Source organism: Mirounga leonina, unplaced genomic scaffold (assembly GCF_011800145.1).
Source record: "Mirounga leonina isolate KUSES-001 unplaced genomic scaffold, KU_Mleo_1.0 Mir_175, whole genome shotgun sequence".
Taxonomy (NCBI): domain Eukaryota; kingdom Metazoa; phylum Chordata; class Mammalia; order Carnivora; family Phocidae; genus Mirounga; species Mirounga leonina.
The window spans coordinates 8,822,464-8,843,845 of record NW_023270453.1 but is presented as its reverse complement, the minus strand read 5'-3'; the positions used below and the strand labels follow the sequence as shown (position 1 = coordinate 8,843,845).

The 21,382-nt window shown below is 40.5% G+C and overlaps 1 long non-coding RNA gene across 1 annotated transcript in view; it reads left to right on the top strand.

Moving 5' to 3' along the window:
* Window positions 1-21,382, top strand: part of LOC118021571 — a 41,796-nt gene that overhangs the window by 768 nt on the left and 19,646 nt on the right. Inside the window, exons 2-4 of the long non-coding RNA XR_004682225.1 lie at window positions 9,847-10,248; window positions 17,492-17,630; window positions 20,271-20,594. This is a non-coding gene — a long non-coding RNA (uncharacterized LOC118021571). The remainder of the gene's footprint in view (window positions 1-9,846; window positions 10,249-17,491; window positions 17,631-20,270; window positions 20,595-21,382) is intronic.

Genomic DNA, 21,382 nt, shown 5'->3' with positions numbered 1-21,382 from the left:
GGGCGGGCCGAAGGCGGGCGGGCCGAGGGCGGCGGCGGCGGCGGCGGGGTGCGAGCCGGGTCGGGGCGCTGACCGCCCCCGCGGGAGGAGGGGCGCCGGGGAGGAGGCGGCGCCGCCGGGACCCCGGGGCCACCTGCTGGCGGAGCGCGGCCGCCGCCATCCCCGGGGGCCCGGACCGCCGCCACCCACCGGCCTGGACGCGCGGCGCCCTGAGGAGGAGCCGGAGGCCGCGGCGCAGCGCCCTCGGCCCGGCCAGCCGGCCTTCCCGCGGGGACTGCGGGCCCGGCCGGACGCGGGGGTCGGGGGATCGGGGCGCTGCTGCTCAGGGCCCGGCTCTCCGCCCCGAGCTCGCCAGCCTGTCGCCGCCGCCCCCCGGGGCCGAGCGTGTTACACGGAGTGCTGGGTGGCGGAGACCCTCCGGCCAGCCCACTCCTTGCCCTGAGATCCAGGATGTCGGAGGGCCACACTCACGGGCTCATGCAAGTTTTAGAAAACACGCACACACACACAACTTGCCCCTCTGCGCTCTGCAAGGAAACTAAGAGGTTTGAGAATTTACTGGTGAGGAGAGTATAGAAAAGAGTGAGCTTCAATTTTTCTTTACCTCAATACAAAGAGGGTTGTAGGAAGACCTGGAGTTATATTCAAGGAGACAGCTTGGAATGTGGGTCCTGGAGAGGGTGGAAGGAGTGAGGGGTGCAGCGTCAGTTCTGCGGACTCTTAGGGAAGAAATGGCCAAGGCAGGTGCGGGGGACTCTGCCGCGTGGTGTAATAGTGACAAAATAATTGGCAGCAACAGAATGCTTTTATTACTTTTATGTAATATTCTTCTCTGGGGGGTTGGAGCACGCTGTTTCCTTCTCACAACCTCTTTAGGATGGGAATGGAAGAGAATTTTACACCACCTGGGAACGGCAGTACAGGACTATAACCGGACATGCTTAAAAGTACCTCACCAAACTGACCATTCCTAGACCTAAATGCAAAGAGAGTAAAGAGGTGGACAACCCATTCAGCACGGTAGCAAACTCAGGTGGCCCCCAAAAGAGTGGCGAGGAATAAGGGAAAAGGGTATGTTGGTAAATGTGATACATTTCACCCTGGGTCGCCCTCAGAGGAGGAGACAGCCACTCTGTTTCGCTGGGATACACAGAATAGGACAATTTAGGAAGGGGGAAGTTGGAGGCAGCTAACATACACACACCAGGAAACAAAACCGAGGAACAAGGTAATCAAATAGTGGAAGCAGGACCTGGTATGCTTTCTGAGGTCTTAGGGGGTAGGCGGCAAGTGAGGAGGCTCTATACCTGGCCAGGTGTGAGCAGAAATGTCCATTCACTTCCCTTAAGCAAACCTTAACCAAGAGGTTCTTAGCCTTTTTTGGGTCACTGTTTCCTTGGAGATTATGCTCAAAGCTCAGGGTCCCTTTCCCAGAAAATATGTGTAGGACACACAAAATTTTGTATCGTTTTCTGGGAGTCACTTAGACCCCTTGGAGCTCTCAAAGGTGGCAAAAGAGACTAAAGTGATAAAAAGGGATTAAATCCACTATGTTACTTGGTTCTCTTCCATTCCTCCCTCTTTCTTTCTTTAAAACCAGGCAGTAAACATCTGATGATGTTTTGAATGTTTCTAAAGAAACAAGCATACTATTTTATTCCCTAGCCTGGGATCCTTTCTTTTTTGTGATGTTTACTTAAATGCTATCCCCAGAGCCACAAGGTTATGCACTATACTGGTTGAGGAATATTTAGGATCCTTCCTGCCTTGGAGCATAAAATGAGATTTTATTATGCTTAAACTGTGGTGAAATCACTGAAAGTGTCACACCAAGAAGCAGATCCCTAGGGGAGAGATGAACAACTTTGCATTTTCAGTTAGAATAGAAATACGAGTTCCACATACAGAAGAAAATATTTTTTATATAATAAAGAATGAAATATTTTGAAGTAACAATGTTTTTAGATAATAATAATTTTCCCCAACCCTTTTACCTGGCTCAACGTAGATGGTCTATGAGTGAGTTGGTCTACAGAGGCCATAGGTCAGACCTGTCCTATTAACACATAGAGAAAATCAACAAATACTTTTTATTTTTCACATTGTGCAAATCACTATGTATTTTTTAATTTTTCATATGTGTAGAACATCTTTTTTTTTTTTTTAAGATTTTATTTATTTGACAGAGAGCGAGTGAGCACACGAGCAGGGGGAGCAGCAGAGGGAGAGGGAGAAGCAGGCTCCCCGCTGAGCAGAGAGCCCAATGTGGGGCTTGATCCCAGGACCCTGGGTTCATGACCTGAGCCGAAGGCAGACACTTAGCTGACTGAGCCACCCAGGCGCCCCTCACTATGTCTTTATATAACAAAAAGTATGTATTCATAAATAGCCTTAGGTAAAGATTAATTATGATATTTAATAAAAAAGAGATTGCTTTAAGCAGTGGGTGTCTGTATTTGTTGCTTGAGCTGCCATAACAAAATACAGTAGACTGGGTGGTTTAAACAATCGAAATTTATTTTCTCCCAGTTCTGAAGACTAGAAGTCCCAGATGAAGGTCTGGCAGGCTCAGTTCTTGGTGAGAGCTCTCTTTCTGGTTTGTAGATGACTGCCTTCTCACAGTGTCCTCACATCACAGAGAGAAAGAGAGTTCTGATCCTTTCCTCTTCTTTAAGGACACTAATCCCATCGTCAGCACCCCATCCTCATGACCTCATCTACACCTAATTACCTCCCAAAGCCCCTACCTCTAAATACTGTCATATTGGGGGTTAGGGCTTCAACATATGAATTTGGGAGAACACAATTCAGCTCATAGCAGTATCATTTTTGGTGAATTGAATGTAGCTTTTGTGTTGGGGTGTCCTGGAAAGTCATGTTGGAGATCTGTTAAGGTTATTCCTTTGCCTCAACAGCATAAAGCCCTGAAAAGTTTTAGAACTACAGGTTTACAAATTATTAAAGTTCAGGGAAACCTGGTTAAATATTCTGTGACTTCATGGGGGCCAAATATACACCATTCTAAAACTCAGTTGATTATAAAGATTCAACATAGATTTTAATTGTTGACAAAGGTAATTTGGCTAGAGAACATGTAAGCAATTTTCACCCTAATTCTTAAAACTCTTTTGGAAATTCTGTCTTGAGAGAAATAGCGTTATGAAAATTTTCATCTTTAGCTCTCTGGAGTCCAATAGAAAATGCAAGCCATATATAGAATTGAAAGTTTTCTATTAGCCACATTAAAAAAACTAAAAATAAACCAGTTAAATTCATTGTAATATACCTTATTTAACCCAGTGTATTAAAAATGTTATCATTTTGACATGTAGTCAATATGAAAATATTAGTAAGATACTTTATGTTCTTTTTTGTATGAAATTTTGAAAATGGTATGTATCTTATACTTAGAGGACAGATCAATTCAGATTAGCCAAATTGCAAGTGCTCAGTAGCCGCATACGGCTAGTGCCTACCACACTGGACAGCTCTGATTTAGAGGAGCTACGTGATTTGAACCACGCTATTTATATAGAGAGAGATGATTGCAACCTTGTTTGTTTTATAAATAACTCTCAAAAAGGAGATAAGCAGGATGGTATTATTGGGCTTGAAACTTTATAAATCTTTGATTGGAGTCTCTGGAATTGAGTATCCTGTCCTAGGTAGATTCTAGAATCCTTCAGGAAGATTTAACATGAGGATAAAGATGAACTTTTCAGTTGAATGATAATTGCCCATCAGAAGGGTCATGGAAAGAATGGGCAGCTCTACTTTAGTACCAATTATCAATTTATCAGTTTGTTGCTGGCCTAACTCAAGGTTCCTCTTTCATTTACTTTATGGGTTTTAGTTATTGTATTTTAAAAGAATGGAAGTACTATTTCTAAGAGATGACTTAAGTGAAAATGGTATCTTGGAATGCTCCACAAATATTACCTTATATTGACATGGGACTTCTCTTATAGGAGTGCAAAGATATTTATACATTATCTAATTCTCTTAGTTGCTGTATGAGGTTGGTAAGATAGAACTATTCCAATTTTGCAAATGAGGAAAATCCTAAAACTTTTTTAAGTGAAACTTAGGAATGGTATACTGGTTTTCTGATGATCTTAAATGTGATGCATTAACCTTGCTACATTTCTGTCATTTCTTTGAAATAAATATTTAATGTTCTTTTTTATTAAGATCTAACTTATATATGGTAAAGAATATAAATCTGATGTGTACACTTCAATTCCTTTTACTTAGGTATGCATCCATGTAAATTCCCTACCCCCAGATTAAGATACAGAACATTTCCAGCCCACCAGCAGGCTCCCCTGTGGTTCCCCTGCCCATAACCCCCCAGGGAAACCACAGTTCTAACTTCTGTCACCATCCTCAATATGTGCCTGTTCTTGAACTTCATATAAATGGAATCATAGCATATGCTGTTTTGCGTCAGGCTTCTTTTGGTCAGCGTTCTATGTGTGAGATTCATTCATGTTGGGTATAATGGCAGTTCACTCTTTTCCATTGTGATGTGTTATTTCATCATCTAAATCTACCACAGTTTTTTTTTTTTTAGTCTATTCTATTGTTTAGTCTATTCTATTCTATTGATGGATATTCTTGTACATATGCTTTTTTCTATTTTAATTGAGTATATTAACGTACCGTGTTACATTCACTTCAGGTGTACAGTGTAATGATTTAACAATTCTATACGTTACTCAGTGCTCATCAAGATAAGTGTGCTCTTAATCCCCTTCTTTTTCATCCATCCCCCACCCCCACCTCTCCTCAGGCAACCACCAGTTTGTTTTCTGTTTTGAAGAGTCTGTTCTTTTATTTGTCTCTCTCTCTTTTTTTTTTTCTGTTTGTTTGGTTTGTTTTTTAAATTCCACATGTGAGTGAAATCATATGCTATTTGTCTTTCTCTGACTCATTTCACGCGGCATTATACCCTCTAGGTCCATGCATGTTGTACATGGCAAGATACCTCTTTTTTATGGCTGAGTAATATTCCATGGTATATCTATACCACATCTTCTTTATCCTTTCATCTATGGATGGACACTTGGGTTGCTTCCATATCTTGGCTATTGTAAATAATGCTGCAGTAAACATCGGAGTGCATATGTCTTTTCAAATTAATATTTTAATTTTCTTTCGATGAGTAACCAGTAGTGGAATTACTGCATCATATGGTAATTCTATTTTCCATTTTTTGAGGCATCTCCATACTGTTTTCCATACTGCACCAATTTGCATTGACACCTACAGTGCACGGGGGTTCCTTTTTTTCCACATCCTCACCAACACTTGTTGTTTCTCATGTTTTTGATTTCAGCCATTCTGACAGGTGTGAGGTGGTATCTCATTGTGGTTTTGATTTGCATTTCTCTGAACATCTTTTCATGTGTCTGTTGGCCATCTGGATGTCTTCTTTGCATGAATGTCTATTCAGTTCCTCTGCCCATTTTTAAATTGGATAATTTGGTTTTTTGGTGTTAAGTTGTATACTTTATGTATTCTGGATATTAATCCCTTATTGGATGTATCATTTGCAAATATTTTCTCCCATTCAGTAGGTTGCTTTTTCATTTTGTAGATGGTTTCCTTTGCTGTGCAAAAGATTTTTATCTTGGTATGGTATCAATAGTTTATTTTTGCTTTTGTTTTCCTTGCCTGAGGAGATATATCTAGAAAAATTTGCTAAGGCCAATGGCAGAAAGATCACTGCTTATGTTTTCTTCTCAGTTTATGGTCTCAGGTCTTACATTTAGGTCTTTAATCCATTTTGAGTTTATTTTGTGGATGGTGTGGGAAAGTGGTCCAGTTTCATTCTTTTGTATGTAGCTGTCCAATTTTCCCAACACCATTTGTTGAAGAGACTGTCTTTGCCATATTGTATATTTATGCCTCCTTTGTCATAGATTAATTGACCATGTAAGTGTGGGTTTATTTCTGGGCTTTCTATTCTGTTCTATTGATCTATATGTTTATTTTTAGGGCAGTACCATACTGTTTTGATTACTATAGCTCTGTAGTATATCTTGAAGTCTGGGATTGTGATACCTCCAGCTTTGTCCTTCTTAAGATTGCTTTGGCTATTTGGAATCTTTTGTGGTTCCATATAAATCTTAGTATTATCTCTTCTAGTTCTGTGAAACTGCTATTGGTATTTTGATAGGGATTACACTGAATCTGTAGATTGCTTTTGGTAATATGGACATTTTAACAATATTAATTCTTCCAATCCATGAACATGGAATAGCTTTCCATTTATTTGTGTTGACTTTAGTTTCTTTCATCAGTGTTTTGTAGTTTTCAGAGTACAAGTCTTGGTTATCCCTCCTTGGTTAAGTTTATTCCTAGGTGTTTTATTCATTTTGATGTAATTGTAAATGGAATTATTTTCTTAATTTCTTTTCTGCTACTTTGTTATTAATGTATAGAAACACAACATATTTTTGTATATTGGTTTTGTATCCTGCAACTTTATGGAATTTTTAATGAATTCTGTAAGTTCTGTAACTATTTCTGATAGTTTTTTGGTGGGGTCTTCAGGGTTTTATATGTACAGTATCATGTCATCTGCAAATAGTGACAGTTTAACTTCTTCCTTACCAATTCAGATGCCTTTTTATTTCTTTTCCCTATCTAATTGCTGTCGTTAGGACTATGTTGAATAGACAGTACTATGTTCAATAAAAGTGAAGGGAATGGACATTCTTGTCTTGTTCTTGATCTTAAACAAAAAACTTTCAGCTTTTAATGTTGAGTATGATATTAGCTATGGGTTTTTCACATAAGGCCTTTATTATGTTGAGGTATGTTCCCTTGAAACCCACTTTTTTGAGAGTTAGCATAAATGGATGGTGAATTTTGTCAAATGTTTTTTCCACATCTATTATGATGATCGTATTATTTTTATCCTTCATTTTCTTAATGTGGTATGTCACATTGATTGACTTGCAGATATTGAACCATCCTTGCATCCCCAGAATAAATTCCACTCGAACATGGTAAATGATCCTTTTATTGTATTGTTGAATGTGGTTTGCTAATATTTTGTTGAGGATTTTTGCATCTGTGTTCATCAGGGATATTGGCCTATAGTTTTCTTTCTTTTTGCTTTTTTGTAGTATCTTTGTCTGGGTTTTGGTACCAGCGTAATGCTGGCCTTGTAGAATATATTTGGAAGCTTTCCGTCCTCTCCGTTTTTTGGAATAGTTTGAAGAGAATAGATATTAACTCTTCTGTAAATGTTTGGTTGAATTTACCTGTGAAAACATCTCATCCTGGACTTTTGTTTGTTGGGAGTTTTTTGATTACCAATTCAATTTTGTTACTAGTAATTCGGCTATTCAGATTTTCTATTTCTCCCTGATTCAATTTTGGAAGATTTTATTTTCTATTTAGCTTGTGTTTTCATTCTCAATGTTCCCCCCCCCTTTTTTTAAGATTTTATTTATTTATTTGAGAGAGAGAGAGCAAGAGGGAGCACCAGCGTGGGGGTGGAGAGGTGGAGGGAGAGGGAGAAGCAGACTCCGCACTGAGCAGGGAGCCCGATGCAGGGCTTGGTCCTAGGACCCTGGGATCATGACCTGAGCTGAAGGCAGATGCTTAACCACCTGAGCCACCCAGGCACCCCCATTCTGCATGTTCTTAACATCCTTCATTTTATTTTTTGAGAGAGAGAGCGAGAGTGAGAGCAAGTGTGCACGTGAGCACTTGGGGGGGTGGGGCAAAGGAAGAGGAAGAGAGAATCTCAAGCAGGCTCCATGCTCAGCGTGAGCCTGGCGCAGGGCTTGATCTCACGACCTTGAGATCCTGACCTGAGTCAAAAATCAAGAGTTGGAGGCTTAACCGACTGAGCCACCCAGGTGCTCAGCATCTTCATTTTAATGACTCTAATTTTATAAAACTATTTATGTCATGTTTAGAAATTATTTTCTATCTGTATAAACTTTTCTTTTAAACTTGAATTTGTCAGTATTTTAGTTTCCTGAGGCTGTTATAAGACATTACCACAAACTTCGTGATTTAAAATGATAGAAATTTGGTCTCTCACAGTTCTGGAGGCCAGAAGTTGGAAATCAGTATTGCTGGGCTATTGTCAAGGTGTCAGCAGGGCTGTGTTCCCTACAGAGGCTCTAGAGGAGAATCTGTTCCTTGTCTCTTTCTGTGCATTTTCTCATCCAGCTTCTGGAGGCTACGGGCATTCCTTGGCCTGTGGCCACATCATTCCCATCTTTGCCTCTGTCTTCACAACATCTTTTCCTCTGCGTGTGTGAAGTCTCTCTCTGCCCCTCTCTTATGAGGACTCTTATGATGGCATTTAGGGGCCACCCTGATTATCTAGGATCATTTCCTCTCTCCCCTTAATTTAATCACATCTGCAAAGTTCCCTTTTCCATAAAAGGTTATATGCACAGGCTTCAAGGATTATGACATGGATCTTTTGGAGATCCATTATTCAGTCTCATAGTCCAATTCACTCCAGAGTAACTAAAACTTAAGGCAAGATGGTGATATTATAGACAAAGTTCTGGCTGGGACTTGGAAGACTTGAGTGTAACTACTTGTGCAAAATTTTAATATCTGTGGGCTTCAGTTTCTTTATAGGAATAGTAATATATGCCTTCTCAACCCTATAGTTGTTTGGTGGTGAAATTCTGCATATAAAAGGGATTTGAGGGACGCCTGGGTGGCTCAGTCAGTTAAGTGTCTGCCTTCAGCTCAGATCATGATCATGATCTCAGGACTCTGGGATCAAGTCTCGCATCAGGCTTCTTGCTCAGTGGGGAGCCTGCTTCTCCCTCTGCCTGCCGCTCCCCCTGCTGTGCTTTCTCTCTCTCTGACAAATAAATAAATACAATCTTTTTAAAAAAAAAGGGATTTGAAATATTAAGATTAGGGTTGTGTAGTATTAATCCATGTTATATTTGAGGAGATGCAATTCAGTACTTTACTCCTGGATTGCAATTCTCATTTTTGCAGCCTCAGAGGGTCCAGGCTGTGGGGGGAGTTAACCTGGATTCTATCGCAAACATTGGAGACAGTGTAGCTTCATAGTTTGGAGTGTCCCTCTGGAATCAGACTTTTTGGGTTTGAAGCCCAGCTTGATTGCTTCCTAGTGGTACAGTCTTGGACAACTTGGGGTCTGAAATAATAGAGTACCCTTCCAGCACTCTATCCAGAGACAATTTAATATAAAGAATTGTTAACTAGTAGAAGGGGCTAGCTACTTACAGGAGTAAAAGTTACGTGCCAACCACTACCTCTTGGCTGAGGAGAGGAGACAATAAAGGAACTAAGGGCCAGGCTGGGAGTCAGTCCTCTTCAGAGAAGCTGTGGGTACCTCAGGAACATGCAGCCTGCTGGTGGGAAAAGACTTTCCAGAAGGTAGGGCCAGAGCTGTGTTGCAGAAGCAGCCAGGGAGGACAGTGTGGCCCAAGGTACAGCTGGGACTCCTCCAAGTGGCCTTCTGGTTTCTCCTGCCGAAGAACAAACATGGAGGGCTGGGGCCTGCAGGGGAGGGTCTTCCTGGGGCTGCAGCCTTGCAGTGTCCCTCTGGTGCCCTCTGTTGACACAATATTTGGCCAGTCCCAGCTCACAAAACAGGGCAAAGGAGGATGGGTTTGGAGCTGAGAAACAGTACATTGATAACCGGCAGTTATTTATTCTCTTACGCTTTATGTTCTTTGTCTGAGAAGCTGCGGATAATAATTGTGTCCCCAGGTAAAACTATTGTAAAAAAGTAAATGAATTAATGCATGTGAGTGCTTAGACCAGTGGCTAGCATAGTCTATATCAACTATTCCAACCGATCTTATTTATTCCTCATTCCAGGTCTGTGTCAGAAGCTGATACAGAGAGAACAATGCGGCACTGCGTCTGCCCTCATGGAGCCTCATCTTTAGCACCTTGGATGACATGGTCAGATCTGAGACACTTCCTAGTTTATATTTTAAGGAATAATACTACCTCAAAGCCCACCCTCAAGAATTTAAAAAACTTCTTCCCATAGAAGAAGAATTTTTTTTTTTTGATCTAGTTCTTTTTAGCCAAGACATATGCATGCTATTTTTCTGTCTGACTCTGTAAACGGAGAAATCAGTGGCAAATAAGTGACTTCCTTTAACCAATCCTTAACTGCCTGCTGTGGGTCAGGCAGTGTTCTAGGTACCAGGAATACAGAAGTGAACAAGACAAAAACATAAAATTTCTGTCCTCATGGAGCTTAGATTCTAGGTAAGGGCCAGAGGAGACAGACAATAAACAAACTAAAAAATAACGTAAACGTGGTAAATACTTAGGTGAAAATTAAAACTGGGAGTGAGGATAAACTTGATTCTTCTCAAGTCTCACTACTTAAAAGGAACTGTGTGCGTATGTTTTGCTGCCAGATCCTTGTCCATTCAGCAATTCTGTATTAGTTGTGGAAACCAGAAACCCCAGGATCCCAGCAGAGCCTGTGCTGGGAAAGTTTTCCTTTTCACACAGAGGAATTCTGGTTAAATTGGAGTTTGGTTCTCTTTTTTTTTTTTAGTCTTCATACTATAAACATGTGCACTTCTTCATTCAATTCAGATTCAGTGTACCCAGTTTCACATATACTCTGTGGGCAATAATGTCCGCTCCCTTAATTCTCTCTTAACTGCCAGATTGTTGGTGACGATGTCTAGGGAGTTTGCTAAACCTAATCTTTTTCACCTGTATGTCTGAATGGCTACATCTCCTTAAATCTGACTAGGACCTTTGTGTTAAATTCTTAAAAAAAAAAAAAAAAATTCTTTCTCTCTTAAATATTCATGGGAATGGCTGATCTCCAACCTATGAAATGAAAGGAGAAGCTTTAGGCTAATCTCTTCCATTTAATTCCCCCCTGCAGAGACTTTAGAAACAGGTCTGAAAATTATAGGAACCACAAATTTAAAAAGTGTTAGTTTGATATGTCTGAAATTAATGCTTTAATTTATTCACCACAGAATGTCTTCACACATCGCTGTTTTGTGTAATTTATACCATATACTGTCTACTCAAGTTAATGTGTGAAGCATGGTTAAATTATGCCTAAAAAAGAATATGAAAACTATCTACAATATGGTGACGGGAAAAGGGTCTAAGTAGGAGTAATGGGGCAAAATTTAAATAAGACAAATTGAAATAGAAGCTTCAGAAAAACTGTCAGGTGTCTAAGATGAGCCTAACTGGAACACGCTCCCCAGAAAAGACTTTAAGACATTCAGAGAAGTCTACTGGGAAAGGGGCAGACAAAGTTCTAGAAAATATTTCTATAGGGAACACGTAATTGTACATGTGGCCTAAAAAATGGACTAGATAATCTAATAAGCTTTTGTGTGTCTCTTCAGTTTTCAGTCTTTGGTTAATCATGTCAAAGAAGCTTTGGGATAAAGATCAAATGAACAATTCTAGAGAAAAAGGAACTGTATTTTGTCAATATGATTTCATTTGTTCTTTTCCCCAAAGTGTATAGCATGCTGACAGGACTGTCATTCATTTTTCTTATGGCTAATTTAATGCTGGTAAAGGGTGCCAAACCCACAGCTCGGGAGAATGCGGTCTGCCCTTCACTCCCCCTGACCTTGTGCTCTGTCTCCTTCTCAAGGCGTCTGGGGGAGAACCGTAAAGGCAGGATGCTCTCTGGGTGATCTGGTTTTGTTTTGTTTTTGAGATTAATAATACAATACTAGTTAGTGTTTTTAAATGTTAGCCATTTGGAGATTGCATTCATTGATTCACTGAAACTCCTACTTATGTGCAGAGCTCTTGCTGCTAGGTTTTAGGCCATGTGGGAAATACAGGCCTCTGGGAAACTGCGCCTGACTTCAGTGAGTGTACAGTTTGGAAAGCTGCTAAAATGAGAAAGAGCTGCTGTCTTTACATGGGCCATCACTTCTAAAACACTGAAGGCACAATGGGAAATGGAATTCAGATTAGGGGCTGGGGAGAGGGGATGTGCAGGAAGAGGTCACTAGGTTGGGTGGGTCTAAGTTTATTTCCGGAACTCTGTGATGTTTAATGGCCTTGTTTTTACTCTTATGTTAATCAGGGCTCTCCAGAGAAACAGAATCAATAGGGGATATAGATATAGACACAGATAGAGAGATTCCTTTGAGGAATTGACTCAGGGGCTAAGGAGTCTCACAGTCTGATTCTGGAAGCTGGAGACCCAGGAAGGACAGTGGTGTAGCTCAGTCCAAGTCTGAAGGCCAAAGAACCAGAGGGGCTGAGGCTGTAACTCTCAGTCCAAGGGCTGGAGAGGACTGATGTCCCAGCTCAAGCAGGCGGGGAGGAAGCCAAAGGGGCAAATTCCTCCTTCCTCTGCCTTATCATTTTCTTCAGACCCTCAACGGTTTGGATAATGCCCACCCACTTGGGGAGGGCGATCTACTTTACCGGGGCCACCAAGTCAAGTGCTCATTTCATTTGGAAACGCCTTCACAGGCACACCCAGAAATGACATTTAATTTGAGCGCCTATGTCCCAGTCAGTTTGATGCATAAAAATAACCATCACAGCTCTTAAGTCGTATTTCAGCAAAATAGCCTAAGTTTTGGACTTTGTTAGAGGAGACCTCGCAGGACAGTCTCTTACCTGTTGTCCGGGCCTTCACTTAAACCTCATCCTCTTTCACTCACACCCTGAGTGCCTCTCCTTGATCCCCTGCTGTGTTCTCTAGTACACCAATAAAACATTTCCAGCTACTTAAGCATCTTACTACTCCAGACTATATCTGATCCTGTTGTTTTCAGAGAGAGCTTTTTTTTTTCATATTATGATGTTTTAGGTACTTTTTAAAAAAGATTATTTATATATTTATGTATGTATGTATTTCTTTCTTTCTTTCTTTTTGGGTGTGTGGGGGGGAGAGAGTATGCACGAGCAGGGGGAGGGGCAGAGGGAGAAGCAGACTCCCTGCTGAGCAGGGAGACTGACGTGGGACTCCATCCCAAGACCCTGGCATCATGACCTGAGCCAAAGGCAGCTGCTTAACCGACTGAGCCACCCAGGCACCCTTCTAGGTATATTTTTAATGGGCAACTCAAGAGACAGTATCTACCTAAGAATTCCCATTTTTAAGCCTAACGTATTCATTCCTGGTTGATATTCTTCTCATTGATTGTCCTAAATTAGGGTTACCAGATCTCCAGGATAATTCAAACAGGAATGGTCAGTTAAATTTGAACTTCACATAAAGAATGAATGCTTTTCGGGGCACCTGGGTGGCTCAGTCGTTAGGCGTCTGCCTTCGGCTCAGGTCATGATCCCAGGGTCCTGGGATTGAACCTCGCATCCGGCTCCCTGTTCTGCAGGAGACCTGCTTCTCCCTCTCCCACTCCCCCTGCTTGTGTTCCCTCTCTCGCTGTGTCTCTCTCTGTCAAATAAATAAATAAAATCTTAAAAAAAAAAAAAGAATGAATGCTTTTCTTTAAAGTATAAGTATACCCCATGCAATATTTGGGACTTACTCATACTAAGAAATTACTCATTCTCTATATGAAATTCCGTATACTGTGTTTTATTTTGCAATCATAAATGGGAATTTCTGCTTTGCAGCATCTCCACCCTTTAATTCCCAGAATTTCTGGGGTTCAGAGACCAAAGGTGGAGGAAGAGGAAATAAGAGTGGATACTTGGCTTTTATTATCAGGTCTTTGGTAATTTCTGGGGCTTTAAACTTCCTTGGAAGCCTAGAAAAGTGATACCTGAGGTATTCGGTGAAAGGAGAGGGACCCCAGCAATAAGGTAGCCCCAGGGATGAGATAGTTCCTCATGACACTGTTTACACATCCATTTAAATCAATATCAATTTATCCAGACCGCAGCAGGTCTGCAGCAATATATGCCGGTGAAGATGTGGTCCTTGAACTGTTCCATCTAGAGTCCATAGGTGGGTCATGCTGTACTTTATGCCGTCCTCACAGTGTATCTGACTGAGGTTACTCATCATACTATTTCTGTTTAGTGAAATGGAATTCTGCCTGTAAGATGTCGGTATGACAAGGGAAAAGATTCATATTTCAGGATTCACAGCCTCTCCCCCTCCTCACCTTGAAAAAGAGAGTTTCTTTTCATTTGCTCTGTGTCCCTGGTCCCAGGATTGCATGGGACCAGGTTAATGCATGAGGAAGGGTATTAATACAGCCAAGGCCAGTCCGATTGATCTCAGGAGGCAGCACGATGAGAAAATAACAGATGGAGAAGATGAGGGGGGTAGGCTGAAAAAGAATAGGGTGCTCTGTGTGTGGAAGGGAGCATGGGAGAGAGAGTGAGAAAGGGGGATTTTAGGGGAATATGACAGGAAAGAAGGAGGTCTGTAGGCAGTGTTCCTGCTGGACTCCATGAAACACCAGAGGAGAAAGAAAAGATTGGAAGTTGTGCCATGGGGTGTAAGATTCGTCCCCCTCTTGGCATTTTTTGAGAGACTCTGGTTAATATTATTTTTATCTAATGGCTCTTGCTTTCACAGAGATTTCCTCTGAATGTGAATGGTCTTGAAATACACCTGTATATATCCCGGCTTCTGCCATTTACACAACATGGGGAGGGAGGATAAAGCAGGGCAGTAAGGATCCAGTAAATTCTGATCAGACAGTTGTTGGGCAGCAAAACTGTAAAACTCGTACCTCATGATTTCATCATTATACCATTCCCTGGGAGGGGCTAAAACTGTTATTCCCGACAGGAACATTCAAAAATAAATCAACGCTATCTACTCATGTCTTTATGACATTATGGATTTTCTCTCTACCTTCCTCCCCTTTCCTCATGTAGCTAAGTACATGTGTGACATGATGTATATGTGACATATGAGCAGGAGAGAAATAAACTTATATTTTGGTCATGCAAGATAGAACTTACACTCCAAATTAATGTATTTTCCTTCCATCGTTGTCAACATGGATGCTGCAATCCTTGCATCTGTGCATCATTTCCACACATTGCATTGCGTTTGAACACCGCATTGTTCAAAAACATTGGGATCTCCTGTTTTGGCATAACCTTCAGAGTCGATGTCAGATAAAGTAATTTGGTATTGATAATAAAGATATCAAAGTAAATTATCTTCAGTAATGGGAAATCTTCATCCTTAAGGATGCATTTGACTTTTGGAAACAGCCAAGGCTAATTTAGAACACGCTTTGATGGATAAAGTACACAATCATAATAGATAACACTTCTGGGGGCGCCTGGGTTGCTCAGTGGGTTAAGCCTCTGACTCTTGGTTTCAGTCATGATCTCAGGGTCGTGGGATTGAGCCCTGTGTCGGGTTCTGTGTTCAGCAGGGAGTCTGCTTGAGATTCTCTCTCCCTCTCCTCCTCCCCCGGCCCTGCTCACGTGCATGCTCACTCGCGCTCTCTCTAAAATAAATCTTAAAAAAAAAAGGAACTTTAAAAAAAAGATAACACTTCTGGATAAAAACAACATAGGAAAATTGATGAAACTTTTTGTATAGTTCATAAACTGAAAATAATTATAAAAATAAGGTAGTCTAAGTTATTTTTGGGGAATGGATTGAGTTGAAAAAAAGTATAATCTACTGAAAAACTATTTCAAAATAACCATTTGTTTGGAACTGTGTTTATTTTTTCATTCATCTATACATTCAACATTAATTCAATAGACAGACCTTGAGGACCTACCCAATCTTAAATGGTAGCTCTGAGAATACCAAGAAAAAAAAAAAAAGGAAAACTAGTTCTTGTCCTCAAAGAACTTCTAATTCTATAGAAAAATAGATATACAAACATGATTTTAGTATGCAGATCTTATCTGAAACCCTTGATGGGTTTTAGAATTCAGAATATTTCACATTTTTACAAGATAATGGGAGGATATTCCAATCACTGTGGCTGCAGAACATTACCTAAAATTTTGTACCTTAAAACAAAATTTGTCTTTCTCATAAATCTATGTTTGGGGCAAGGCTTGGCATCAGCTTGTCTTTGCTTCACTCAGCCAACAAGTGGGGGCACTTGAGTGCCAAGGCCAGGCATCATCTGCAGTTAACTCATTCTCATGTCTGGTAGTTGATACTGGTTGGTCATTGATGAATACTGATGATGAATACAATGAATACATTGATGAATAATTGAGATCTTGACTGGGGTTGTGGCCTAGAACAGCTACAGGTGGCCTCACTACATGGCTGAGCTTCCTCACAACATGGTGGCTGAGTTCCAAGGGCAAGCATTTTGAGAGAGGAAAGGAAAATAGGCGGAAGCCATATCACCTTTTATGACCTAGCCTTGGAAGTCAAGCAGTATCACCTCCACTACTTTTATTCATAAAATCACTCCCATTTTCAAGAGGGGAGAGGGAAATAGACCTCTCCTCTTGATAAGTGGTAGAAGTTCTAGAAGAACTTGTGGGATGAGACATGTTGCAGTAGCCATTTTCGGAATGGTGCACATACTAGAGGTGCGTGTAGTATGTGTTACTTACCATTGCCAGTGGGGTCTGAGGCTTCAGTCTGCAGTGAAACCCACTAATATTTCTGCAGCAAAGTTCATGAATATTAATACAAATTGGAATAAATTGAGATTATAAATATAAGTAGTTCCATTCAGGTTTTGTCACCAAATGAGTTACCGAAAATATTTCAGTTTTAAGAGATTTTCTGGATTTCAGACTTTCTAGTAGGTGGTTTTTGAGCTGTAATAATAAGTTGTGCTGATGGAGGCTATAGGTATCTACAATGCATCTAGAAGAAGAGACTACAGGAGAACTGCAGGAGTAAGAAATCTTCACAGACAGGTAGCTGAAAGTGGATTATTTAGGAAGGATGTTCCGAACGAAGAAACTCCAAAAGAATGGACGTCTGAGTGTGGAGAAAACCAAGATTTTCAAAATAGCTAGAGTATATACATTAGAGAACATGAAGGCCCAGATCATGAAGAGTCTTGGATGCCATATTAAGGAATTTGCATTTTATCCTATAGAGACAAAATGAAGCCAATTAAGGGTTTTAAGCAGGAGAGAGATGTGATCATACTTGCCCTTTGGAATGATAATTTTGGTGACAGACAGTAGATTGAGGGGGATGAGGATGGGGTTCTTCAATAGGCAACTAGAAGTGATGATCACCTGAAATAAAAGCAGGGAAGAATTGTTGTGTTTAGCTGCCATTTCCTTTTGTGCTAAGATCAGAGTTAATCATGAAAACTGTGATGTGGAGAGGGAGAGGAGTTGTCAGATTGTCTTTTTTCTAATTAATTTTTTTTATCCAAGTAGTGCCTGTATCTTCTTTACAATGTTAAATAGCACAAGACATAGAATAAAAGCCAATGTGCACTGTACCACATCCCATTACCCCAGTCTTACTCCTTAAAGACTACCACTTTCACCCCTTTAAATGTTTCTTCTGGGATTTACCTCTATGATCTAAATAAGGGGCCTCATCTGCTGCAAGTAACAAAATAAGCCAATTTGAAAATATCTTAAATAGTAACACTTATTCTCACAACAGGAAGTCCAGACTGGACAGGCTTCAGACACCATATTTGCTTCCATCTCAGCTGGCTCCTCATCACGATCATAAGATCAATGCCTCTGTTCCAAGAATCACATGAAAAAACTCCATTGTAAGAAGAACGACCATTGTTCTTGTGAGTCTTTGGGTTTGTTTTGTTTTGTTTTGTTTCGTTTTTAGTTTATCAGCAAATAGTTTTTTTCCAGAAGCTCTGCAGCTCCCTTTCCCTCCTGTGTCTTTTGCTAATTTGGGTCACATGCCCTGTTTGAATTATCTGTGATCAACTTGGCATCACCACCACCCCTTCTAAAGTCTCCTTTGCTTTGAAGAGAAGCCAGGAGCTACATTTGCTAGATTCCCCTTTGTTGTATGGTCCCAGGCTGGAGTGTATTGATGACAGGCATCCTTGAGCCAAAGTAATGGAGAGTTCATTACTCTCCAGTCAGTTGCAGCCAGAATTGTGGAAACTTCAAGGCGAGTTTTGAAAACCACCTGCTTGAGCACTCCAAGCTGAGGTCAGTAGCGGTTTCTCTAACCATTGCTCCCTTAAGGCTTTTTTTGGGTTAAGCCACCAATTCCCTGTGTTAAAGCCCTTTATAGCTAGACTGCAAAGAGTAGCTTCGGGTTTCCAGACTGATCTATGACCCTTCCTAAACATAGCACCGATGTAAGGGAAATGAATCACAACACTGACATAGACAAATCAGGATTTAGGTATGATTCCAGTATGGAGAACAATAGTAATATGGGGAAATTTGACTTCAAGTAATGGTAGTGTAGCTCGGTCAGGCTAATCTTCCCACAGGTAACAATGATAGAGTCTGGATGGGAATATTAAAAACCAACTATTTGAAGATATTTGACAGAGACTAGATGCAGGCAGGTATTGGAGAGGAGTCTACCTTTAAAAGATTGGAATTACACCATTGTGATTTTTGATTTGGAGTTTTTGCTCACAGTTGTTCACCAATCCATTACGTGGCTCAGAATGAAGCCTCCTGAATACTGGTGTCAGAGTATAAAGTTCAGGACTGGAAGAGCAACTGGGGAGCTGGGAGGGCGTATCCTAGGAGGGAGGGGGTCATAGAGGTGGTGAACCCCAAATCTTCATATAAACTGGTCAAATTCTTGTCCAGCCACTGAAATATGCATCAGTAGGAGAGACCACATAGAGTACAGAGAAAAAGTGACCACTAGAAACTGAAAGAATTGAGCAGATATTTCAGGGTGTCACCCAAAAACAGAGGAGACAGACTTAGGACTTTGAGTCCAGCCAGTTTAATTCCCTAGTAGAACAAAAATTGCACTCTTGCGAGCAATATAATAGAATCCAGAATTTCTACAATGTATAATTCCTAATGTCTAGTATACAATAAAAATGACCAAATGTGTAAAGAAACGGGAAAATATGACCCGTATGCAAGGAGGAGAAAACAATCAAGGAAAACCAAACCTTACGTGGTACATAGTAGACAGAGACTTTAAAGCAGCTATTACAAATATGCATAAGGACTTACAGGAAAATGTAGTATTGGTGAATGAACAGATGGAGAAACAGCCACAAAATAGAATTAAAAGTCCATTTTCGTGTGTTTGCGCTGCTCTAACAAAAACCCCATAGCCTGGGTGGCTTAAATAACAAACATTTATTTCTCACAGTTCTGGAAGCCGGGCAGTCCAGGATCAAGGCACCAATAGATCTGGTCTCTGGTGACGTACTGCTTCCTGGTTCATAGATGGTCACCTTCTCACTGTGTCCTTGCATGACAGAAAGAGTAAGGGAGCTCCCTGGGGCTTCTTGTAGGAGGGCACTAATACCATTCACGAAGACTCCATCTCATGACCTCATTACCTCGCAGGGGCCCCACGCCCTAATGCCATCACACTGGGGGTTAGGATTTCAACATGTGAATGGCAGGGAGGGACACATTCAGTCTATAGCAGACTCAAATGAAAATTCTAGGTGAAAAATACAGCAACTAAAAATGAAAAACTTACTAGATATGCTTAATGGCAGATTGGAGAATGCGCAAGAATCGGTGAATTTGAAAGCAGATAAATGGGAATTGTTCAGATTCAAGAAAAGGGAGAAAAGATAGAAGAAATATGAATAGATTTTCAGAAAGCTATGGTTTCTGAAATTCAAGCAGTCTAATACATGTGATTAGAATACTAGAAGGAGCCAAGAGAGTAGGGAAGAAAAAATATTTGAAGAAGTAATGGCTGAAAACTTAGCCATTTGGTAAAAACACTAATGGATCCAAGGTCAGTGAAGCACAAGCAGAATAAATACAAAGAAAACAGCACTAGGCACATGACCAACTGTTGGCATCTAAAGACAAAGAAAAAGGAGCCAGGAGAAAAATAAGGCCTATATTTTACTTAGAGAGAAATAATAATACAAATAAGGCAGACTTCTCCTGAGAAACAGGGGAGACCAGAAGTCTGTGATACACACCCAGCTCACATTAGTGGAAAAACCCATTGGCCCAGCTAGGAGGAGTGCCGTCAGCAGACAACCTTCTGTTTTTAGCCCCTTTCGGGGGGATTGCCTCAGCTGTAGAGCACTGACTCACTTAAGATCAAGCCTCTTCCTGGGATACCTACAGCCAGGGGTTGATCAGTGCAGGACCTGACCTTCTTGGCCCAATGCAAGACGAATCTGAAGGGCCATTCTTGCTCCAGATCTCCCCCGGGCGTTGGCTGAGGCTACTATAGGACATGCATCAGAGCTCAGTTTTTCCTTCTGACTACTCTTGCTTCCTTCTTTCCACAGGTTTTGATACCAAGGAGACTCCTTAATAAACATTCTGCTGGCTAAATTCCATCTCAGAGTCTACCTCCTAGGAAACCCAACCCATGACAACGATTGAATAACACCTTTAAGTACTGAAATAAGTAAAGCTGTCAACCCAGCTTCTATATGCTACAAAATTATCTTTCAAAAATGAAGAAAAATAAAGATGTTTTCAGATGGACTAAAGCTAAGAATTGGTGTGTTGTGCTGTAAGAAATACTTAGGGGAATTCTTCAAGTGGGAGATGAATGACACCAGATGATAACTTGGATTCAATGGAAGGAATAAAGAGCACAGGAAATGGTAAGTATTTGGGTAAACAGGAGAGAATGTACACATTTTCTTTTCTTTTTTTTTTAAGATTTTATCTTTAAGTAATCTCTATACCCAAAGTGCGGCTTGAAATCATAACCCTGAGATCAAGAGTTACATGCGCCACCAACTGAGCCAGCCAGGCGCCACATGTACACATTTTCTTAATTTCTTGAAAAAGCATATGATTGCATAATGCAGCTTATAACACAGTATTGTGGGGTTTATAACATAAGTACATATAATAGATATGACAAAAATCTCACCAAGTTGAGAGAGTGGTAAATAAAACTATGATATTCAAAGGTTGATATATTTTATGTGAAGTAGTACAATATAAACTCTAAGTAGATTGTGGTAATATAAAGATGTAAATTGAAATCCTTGAAGTAACTACTAAAAATAATGCAAGATATATAGCTAAAAAGCTAACAGAAATTAAAATGGAATACTATGAAGTATTCAAGTAACCCGAAAGAAGGAAGGAAGAGAGGAAAAAAGAATGAAGTGGACAACCAGAAAACAAATTGAGTGTATTATTTATGTATATTAATGATCATGGGAGCTAGGCTTCTTATTGTCAGAGAAGGGAGTTATAAATGTAGAAAGTAGAATGAACTAGTCGTGTTGGAATTTACTTATGTAAGTAAATATATAAATATAGATATAATATGTGTATATATATGCATATATACCTGTGTTTATGTCCATAAATATGTATGTATATGTGGGTATCCATAGATACCCATAGATACACACAACTATATTATTTCTAGCTG